Consider the following 10,100-nt stretch of genomic DNA (forward strand, 5'->3'; position numbering starts at 1 on the left):
AATCTAATTCTAATCAGAATAACCATCTGTCATTCATTAGAAACCCATTGTAATTCAATTTGACCTCATTTTAAGTTGATCACATCTACAAGGCCCTATTTCCAAACAAGGTTATATTCATAGGGACCAGGAGAAAGACTTCAACATATATTTTTGAAGGAACACAATTTAACCCACAAAATGTAAAAAGAATTTAAATATATTGCTGGGAAAAAATTTTTTTGTGTGATAACTATGTTCCTGAGAACATTATCCATACTTGAACCTTCTTTTTAGGATCAAGTTTAGTAATTGTACATAACTTCTTAAAATCCTAGGTGTGAGGGGCTGATAACAGCACATGTTTGAGATTATTTATGTGCAAAGATAGCAGCTACTCTTTTACCCCAGATTTTCAAAGTCAGTTTTCCCTTCTGACCCAGCGGATGCTTTCTAGGGTAAGTTGTTCTCCGTAATCCTCTCCCTGTTCTCGCTCCTTGACAGGGTAAGATTTGGTAGATGTTGGGTCATGCAACTGTGGTCAGTCTTCTCTGTCTCTAGGAATGTTTTCAAGATTCTTGGGCTGGCTCATGTCCCAGCTGATTTAGGAAGGGTCAGAAAGCAGCAGACTGGGCTCCTGTAGGCCTAAATTTTGCACAGAATTTGGCAGTTTAGAAAATCTGAGGCTGCCATTTCTGGTAAGCTCATTGAATACACTGTCCTTTTCTTTCCCTAAAATCTCCCCGTGACCCTGACACATTTTTCAGGGATTCACATTTGCTGTTATTGAAACCATGTACTCAGAATGGGACTTGAACACACTATCTTTTAATTGAGATCACACATCTGGCCTCAGGACTTAATGAAAATCAGGTTCTTAACATCTTGCTACAAAAAAAATTCAATGAGAGACACAGTGATAGGTACAAAGTAGATTTATTTAGAGAAAAACATTCTCCATAGAATGTAGGCCATCTTGAAAGGCAACAGAGGCACCAGGCTATGAGTTGTCAGCTTTTATAGAGGTGGGTAATTTAATAGTCTAATAAACGGAAGGATTATTCTCACCAATTTAAGGAAGGAATGGGAATTTCCAGAAACTTGGCCACTGCTGTTTTTGAACTATCAGTGTTGGCCTTATGACTGACATGGTGCCTGTGGGTATGTCATTTACTAGGCTGATGTATTACAGTGAGCATATACTGATGCTCAAGGTCTAGTGGAAGTCAACTTGTCTGCCATCTTGGATCTGCTGTTGTTTAGTTGCTAAGTGGTATCTGACTCTTTGCAAACCCATGAACGGCAGCATATCAGGCTTCCTGGTCCATCACCATCTCCCAGAGTTTCCTCAAATTCATGTCCACTGAGTCAGTAATGCCATCCGACCATCTCATCTTCTGTCATCCCCTTCTCCTCTTGCCCTCAATCTTTCCCAGCATCAGAGTCTTTTCCAGTCAGTTGGCTTTTCACATCAGGTGGCCAAAAATATTGACAATTCAGCTTCAGCATTGGTCCTTCCAGTGAATATTCAGTATTGATTTCCTTTAGGTTTGACTAGTTTGAGTTCCTTACTGTTAAAGGACTCTCAAGAGCCTTCTCCAGCACCACAATTCAAAATCTTGTACCTAGTTGGTTCTAATCATTTTATGTTGTGTCCTGAGGCTGTGTCATTCTTGTAAATGTTATGCTCTGCTCACTTCCTGTCTCATTATAGTAACTGAGTGTTAAAGGAACTTCCTCTATTCTTTTTTTTTTTTTTTTCTGAAAGAGAAAACTGCATCAAGTAGTTCATATATTTTCTCAAACTTGGGGTTGGGGATAGTGGTATATTAATTTCTCCTCAAAATTACTTCTCAGTCATTTGAGATCCCCTCAACTTGTGCTTGACAGAGACAAAGGTGAAGAAATAAAAAAGGAACAATTCACCAACCCTACCTACTTGTGCTACCTGTACAATACCTGTCTTTTCCCTTTTTTATCTCCTTATCTTTTTATTTTGAATCTTTTTGGGAGAAGTTCCTCAAATCCCAGATGAGCTCCAAATTTGTTACCAAAATCTTGCCATTCTGTGCACCAATGCCAACCAGAAATATGGAGACAGACTTACAGAGGAGAAGAAGAGTGGCTTTATCACTTTGATAGGCAAATGGGAGTAGGGAGAGTTTATATAGTTCGCCAGTCTGGGTGAAGTGCAAGCTGAGATCAAGATTGCTGGGAGAAATATCAGTAACCTCAGATATGCAGATAACACCACCTTACAGCAGAAATCAAAGAAGAATTAGAGAGCCTCTTAATGAAAGTGAAAGAGGAGAGTGAAAAAGCTGGTTTAAACTAAGATCATTCAGAAAACTAAGATTATGGCATCTGGTCCCATCACTTCATGGCAAATAGATGGGGAAACAATGGAAATAGTGACAGACTATTTTGGGGGGTTCCAAAATCATTGCAGATGGTGACTGTAGCCATGAAATTAAAAGAGGCTTGCTCCTTGGAAGAAAAGCGATGACCAACCTAGACAGCATGTTAATAGCAGAGACATTACTTTGCCAACAAAAGTCCGTCTAGCCAAAGCTCTGGTTTTTCCAGTGGTCATGTATGGATGTGAGAGTTGGACTATAAAGAAAGCTGAGCACTGAAGCATTTATGCTTTTCAACTGTGGTGTTGGAGAAAACTATTGAGAGTCCCTTGGACTGCAAAGAGATCCAACCAGTCCATCCTAAAGGAAATCAGTCCTGGGTGTTCATTTGAAGGACTGATGCTGAAGCTGAAACTCCGATACGTTGGCCACCTGATGCAAAGAGCTGACTCATTGGAAAAGACCCTGATGCTGGGAAAGATTGAAGGCAGGAGGAGAAGGGAACAACAGACGATGAGATGGTTGGATGGCATCAGTGACTCAATGGAAAGGAGTTTGAGTGAGCTCTGGGAGTTGGTGATGGACAGGGAAGCCTGGCATGCTGTAGTCGATGGGGTCTGAAAGAGTTGGACAGAACTGAGTGACTGAACTAAACTGAACTACAGCACACCAGGCTTCCCTGTCTTTCACTATCTCCCACAGTTTGTTCAAACTCATGTCCATTGAGTTGATCCAACCATCACATCCTCTGTTGCCCACTACTCCTCCTGCCCTCAGTCTTTCCCAGCATCAGGGTCTTTGGACCATGGACTGTCTTTTATCTTTTCTCTTTTTAACATCCCCCTCTTTCTTTGTATTTGCTCCTTTCAGAACCTTTTAATATCCTTGAATTACTCATATTTTTAAAGGAAAATAGTCTCTTTGGAAAAACTCCATCACACTTCTTTACACTCTCATAACCATCTCCTTTGAAAAATAGAACTCTTGACAGAATATGTTACTTTTACTTTCTTCATTTTTCACTTCACGTTCACTGCAATCTGTCACTTAACTCAATGTGCTAAATCACTTTTGCAATTGTAACTGGATGTTAAGTTTGAAGTATCTCAAAACACCAAGATATGATGCATATGCTAGTCTTAAGTGAGGTACTAACCAAGTATTAACATTTGAAAATCAAGTGTTAAAGAAGAGTTTAGACAACTCTTAAAAGTCCTCAAACACATGGAAATTATGAGAAGGTCTGGAGTTGAAGATTAGAGAGTATTTGAAGCAGAAGATTTATTTTAAGAGAGTTGCCAGATTTCTCTGATTTCTATTTCCTCAGTTCATTTCAGTCGCTAAGTTGTGTCTGACTCTCTGCAACCCCATGGACTGCAGCACACCAGGCTTCCCTGTCCATCACCAATTCCCAGTGTCTGTTCAAACTCATGTCCATTGAGTTGGGGTGCCATCCAACCATCTCATGTTTCTCTTTCCTCCCCCACCCAAAAGATACAGGTAAATTCCTTGCTTCTTTATCTCACAGTAATAAATAACAGCAAAAAAGACTGCTAAAGAATTCAATGGGTAACCCTAGTAGCTCGGATAGTAAAGAATCTGCCTGCAATGCAGGAGAGCTGGGTTCAATAGCTGGGTTGGGAAGTTCCCCTGTAGAAGGAAATGGGTACCACTCTAGTATTCTGGACTGGGAAATGTCATTGCTGGGAGAAATAACAACAACCTCAGATATTCAAAAGATATAACCTTTATGGCAGAAAGCAAAGAGGAACTAAAGAGCCTCTTGATGAAGATGAAAGATGAGAGTGAAAAGTTGGCTTAAAACTCAACATTGAAGAAATGAAGATGGAGGCATCACGTCCCATCACTTCATGGCAAATACATGGGGAAGCAATGGGAGCAATGACAGACTTTATTTTCTCTGGCTCCAAAATCACTGCAGATGGTGACTGTAGCCATGAAATTAAAAGAGGCTTGCTCCTTGGAAGAAAAGCTATGACCTACCTAGACAGTATATTAAAAAACAGAGACATTACTTGCCGACACAGGTCCATCTAGTCAAAGCTCTGGTTTTTCCGGTGGTCATGTATCGATGTGAGAGTTGGACCACTAAGAAAGCTGAGTGATGAAGAATGGATGCTTTTGAACTGGGGTGTTAGAGAAGACTCCTGAGAGTCCCTTGGACTGCAAGGAGATCAAACCCGCCAATCCTAAAGGAAATCAATCCTGGGTGTTCATTGGAAGGACTGATGCTGAAGCTGAACCTCCAGTACTTTGGGCTCCTGATGTGAAAATCCAACTCATTGGAAAATACCCTGATGGTGGGAAAGAAGGAAGGCAGGAGAAGGGGATGGCAGAGGATGAGGTGATTGGATGGCATCACCAATGGAAAAGAGTTTGAGCAAGCTCTGGGAGATGGTGAAGGACAGGGAAACCTGGTGTACTGCAGCCATGGGATCACCAATTGTTAGACATGACTGAGCAACTGAACAGCAACAACAAAAGAGTTCAGTATTTGTCCACGTGCTTGAGGCACAGTGAGGCCAAACAAACCGAAATGTCAGAGTTCATAGCAGAGATGATTTTATTGTAGGGCCAAGGAAGGAGAGCAGTGGATTATGCTCAAAACCCCTTAAATCCCAGTGGTTTTCAGGGAGAGATTTATAAGCAAAATTTGAGGTGAAGTCTGCAGGGTCTATGATTTTCTTCTGATTGGTTGGTGCTGAAATAAGGAGACCATGTTCTAGGAATCTTATGCTCAGCCTGAAGTTACCGTCTGTCTTCCACCTGGGTAGAGTCTTAGTTCCTGCAGAAGAATGTAAAGATATTGTTATATATATTCCTTGTTGTAGAACGAGAATCCTGCTTGAATAGCTGCAGTGTTGTTTTCTGGTTTTCTTTGTTTCTGCATCCATTGCTTTCTGGAATGCATCCCTGAACAGTTGCACTTTCAGTTCAGTTCAGGTCACTTCAGTTGCTCAGTCGTGTCCGACTCTTTGCGACCCCATGAATCGCTGCACGCCAGGCCTCCCTGTCCATCACTAACTCCCGGAGTTCACTCAGACTCACGTCCATTGAGTCAGTGATGCCATCCAGCCATCTTATCCTCTGTCGTCCCCTTCTCCTCCTGCCCCCAATTCCTCCCAGCATCAGAGTCTTTTCCAATGAGTCAACTCTTCACATGAGGTGGCCAAAGTACTGGAGTTTCAGCTTGAGCATCATTCCTTCCAAAGAAATCCCAGGGTTGATCTCCTTCAGAATGGACTGGGTGGATCTCCTTGAAGTCCAAGAGACTCTCAAGAGTCTTCTCCAACACCACAGTTCAAAAGCATCAATTCTTTTGCGCTCAGCCTTCTTCACAGTCCAACTCTCAAATCCATACATGACCACAGGAAAAACCATAGCCTTGATTAGACAGACCTTTGTTGGCAAAGTAATGTCTCTGCTTTTGAATATGCTATCTAGGTTGGTCATAACTTTTCTTTCAAGGAGTAAGCGTCTTTTAATCTCATGGCTGCAGTCACCATCTGCAGTGATTTTGGAGCCCCAAAAAATAAAGTCTGACACTGTTTCCACTGTTTCCCCATCTATTTCCCATGAAGTGATGGGACCGGATGCCATGATCTTCGTTTCTAAATGTTGAGCTTTAACCAACTTTTTCACTCTCCACTTTCACTTTCATCAAGAGGCTTTTTAGTTCCTCTTCACTTTCTGCCATAAGGGTGGTGTCATCTGCATATCTGAGGTTATTGATGTTTCTCCCGGCAATCTTGATTCTAGCTTGTGCTTCTTCCAGCCTAGCATTTCTCATGATGTACTCTGCATATAAGTTAAATAAGCAGGGTGACAATATACAGCCTTGATACTCCTTTTCCTATTTGGAACCAGTCTGTTGTTCCATGTCCAGTTCTAACTGTTGCTTCCTGACCTGCATACAGATTTCTCAAGAGGCAGGTCAGGTGGTCTGGTATTCCCATCTCTTTCAGAATTTTCCACAGTTTCTTGTGATCCACAGGGTCAAAGGCTTTGGCATAGTCAATAAAGCAGAACTAGATGCTTTTCTGGAACTCTCTCGCTTTTTCTGTGATCCAGTGGATGTTGGCAATTTGGTCTCTGGTTCCTATGCCTTTTCTAAAACCAGCTTGAACATCTGGAAGTTCACAGTTCACGCATTGCTGAAGCCTAGCTTGAAGAATTTTGAGCATTACTTTACTAGCGTGTGAGAGGAGTTTAATTGTGCAGTAGTTTGAGCATTCTTTGGCATTGCCTTTCTTTGGGATTGGAATGAAAACTGACCTTTTCCAGTCCTGTGGCCACTGCTGAGTTTTCCAAATGTGCTGGCATATTGAGTGCAGCACTTTCACAGCATCATCTTCCAGGATTTGAATAGCTCAACTGCAATTCCATCACCTCCACTAGCTTTGTTCATAGTGATGTTTTCTAAGGCCCACTTGACTTCACATTCCAGGATGTCTGGCTCTAGGTCAGTGATCACACCATCGTGATTAGTAGTGTTCAACTCTTTGGGGCCGTATGGACTCTCGCCTGTCAGGTTCGTCTCTCCATGAGCTTCTCCAGGCAAGGATCCTGGAATGGGTTGCCATTTCCTTCTCCAGAGAATCTTCTAGACCCAGGAATCAAACCCCAGTCACCTGCATTGCAGGTGAGTTCTTTACCACTAGCACCATTTAGGAACTAAAACCTTCTTGATTACCAACTATTAAAATATGCCCTTTGATACTCAAGGGAAGGTCTAGGAGGCTGAAGCCTTTTTTTTCCCCCAAAACAGAAATGGGGTTACAGGAAGGATTCGTATCTGGGAAGGCCCCAAAGGGTCCTTCTGGGTTTCACATAGCGGTTAGAGTGCATTTGGTTTCCACCTAGTAAATGTAAAGAGGCAGAGAATGGCTTTTAGCTGATGGATCAGTCCAACACTTCCTACACTCTTAAAGACTGTGAGAGGTAATGGACATATGTTTGTAATGAACCAGTAATACAATACACAAGAGCAATGTAGGGGAGCAGAATTTGCCATTTGGCATCCTTTTAAAAGATGTTTATTTAAGAAATAGCAGACATGGGATGGCAGAAAGTGAAGCGGAACTAAAAAGCCTCTTTATGAAAGAGAAAGAGGAGAGTGAAAAAGTTGGCTTAAAGCTCAACATTCAGAAAATGAAGATCATGGTATCTGGTCCCATCACTTCATGGGAAATAGATGGGGAAACAATGGACACAGTGTCAGATTTTATCTTTTTGGGCTCCAAAATCACTGCGGATGGTGACTGCAGCCATGAGATTAAAAGACGCTTACTCCTTGAAAGAAAAGTTATGACCAACATAGATAGCATATTCAAAAGCAGAGACATTACTTTGCCAATAAAGGTCCGTTTAGTCAAGGTTATGGTTTTTCCAGTGGTCATGTATAGATGCGAGAGAGTGGACTGTGAAGAAAGCTGAGCACCGAAGAATTGATGCTTTTGAACTGTGGTGTTGGAGAAGCCTCTTGAGAGTCCCTTGGACTGCAAGGAGATCCAGCTAGTCCTTTCTGAAGGAGATCAGCCCTGGGATTTCTTTGGAAGGAATGATGCTCAAGCTGAAACTCCAGTACTTTGGCCACCTCATGTGAAGAGTTGACTCATTGGAAAAGACTCTGATGCTGGGAGGGATTGGGGGCAGGAGGCAATGGTGACGACAGAGGATAAGATGGCTGGATGGTGTCACTGACTCAATGGACGTGAGTTTGAGTGATCTCCGGGAGATGGTGATGGACAGGGAGGCCTGGAATGCTGCAATTCATGGGGTTGCAAAGAGTCGGACATGACTGAGTGATTGAACTGAACTGAACTGAACTGAACTGAACTGAGACATGGGAAAAATTCTGAAAACCATGTAGGAGTTACTCTTTTGCAAAATACATTTATATTTAAAATTGAGATTTCTATTCTCATGTGTGTTTTCCTCCTGTACCTGGAAGAGGAAAATGATCAGATGTCTAGAAATTAGTATCAGTGGAGAAGATAGTGATTTAAATCTGCATAATGACCTTGTTTGATGTACTTTTCTGGTGATATCCATTGCTGACATTCCCGACTCTCAACAACCTGTTCTGCTTTTAGCTGAGGATAGAATTTAAGGTGAGGGCTTCAGTTATTTCATTTTGCAAGTTACTTAGTTTTTCTCACTCTCATGTATATATGTTACTAGATTTTTGTTCAGTTTTCTCCTGTTAATCCGTCTCATGTCAGTAGAATTCTTAGACTATCCAGAAAAGCCTATAAGGGTAGAGGAAAACTTTTTCCTCCCCAACAGCGAACAGAGAGAAAAAGAGAAGAGGGGGAAGAGAGAGAGACTTAGACTCTATCCAATAGAATCCAATAAAAGAGAAAACAGATATTAGTACAGAGAGCTAAGGATATTAAAAATACCACTGAATTTTTTGTAAACTAGAATGTCATAAGATTAGATGAGCACAAATTAATTGAATTGGGGGCATTTATTTGAAATGTGGGCTTTAATATCCTGGCAAGTACTCCACAGGGTTGAGAAAATTTGGGGCTAGGATAGCACAGAGAAGAAGAGAGAAAGTGGAGCCTCGCACTGAGTAAAGGTAAAATACCTGGGTTTCAGGATCAGACATTAGAGGAAAGCATAACATGGTTTAAGAATATGGGCACTTTAGAATTAGATTCTACAAGAAGACACAGAGGACACAATGTTTACCTTAAGGCCACCAAAAGTGTGTTGGTGAGAGGGTTACTAGTACAACTGAGTTCAGTCGTTGCTCTCATAGGGAGGCTAGGGATTTCAGAAGAAGAAGCAGTCTCAGGATTAGAACTTGACTTATTAAATGGCACGATGGGGCTAATTGTACCTGAAAGCAATAGATGGCAAGTGGTGGTGCTTAATCACTAGAAGGCTGGGATCCACAGTTTTCACAATGACTTGCCAAGATATCTGGACCCACAGGTGATTATGGAAAGATCAATGGAACAAGGCATCTCTAGAGACAAATGAAAGGGAAGTCACTCAGGATTCTGTTTAATATATCTAATCAGAAATTCAGGAATGTGGAAGCAATAGGTTGAGGACAACTGCTCCAACAAAAAGTCACAATTCCCTCCCCAGTCTCCATGCTATTGCTGCTGCTGCTAAGTCGCTTCAGTTGTGTCCAGCTCTGTGCAGCCCCATAGATGGCAACCCACCAGGCTGTCCTGTCCCTGGGATTCTCCAGGCAAGAACACTGGAGTGGGTTGCCATTTCCTTCTCCAATGCATGAAAGTGAAAAGTGAAAGTGAAGTTGCTCAGTCGTGTCCGACTCTTTGTGACCCCATGGACTGTAGCCTATCAGGCTCCTCCGTCCATGGGATTTTCCAGGTAAGAGTACTGGAGTGGGGTGCCATTGCCTTCTCCGCCCCAGTCTCCATACCCAACCCAATTATGCTGTTATACCACTGACAGAAGAGATGCCTTGGCTTATAAGAAGCATCCCCATAGACCATAGCAAGGACATATTACAGAAATTCCCTCAGTAGAACCTAAAGCAACCTATTTAGTTGATTGAACACTGGACAAAGAAGAATATTCCAACATTTAGAGACAATTAGATCCAGGGTCTTAGCTGACATCGATATATGAAGATACAGAGCATTACTGTAGCCTCCTACTAGGCTGAGAATATATGGTAGCCAGGAAATAAATAAATGGATTTCTAGCTAAAATTAAGCTTAAACTAGATCTACCAACTGATCCATTAAAGAACCCACT

This window comes from Bos indicus x Bos taurus, chromosome 5, assembly GCF_003369695.1.
Source record: "Bos indicus x Bos taurus breed Angus x Brahman F1 hybrid chromosome 5, Bos_hybrid_MaternalHap_v2.0, whole genome shotgun sequence".
Lineage (NCBI taxonomy): Eukaryota > Metazoa > Chordata > Mammalia > Artiodactyla > Bovidae > Bos > Bos indicus x Bos taurus.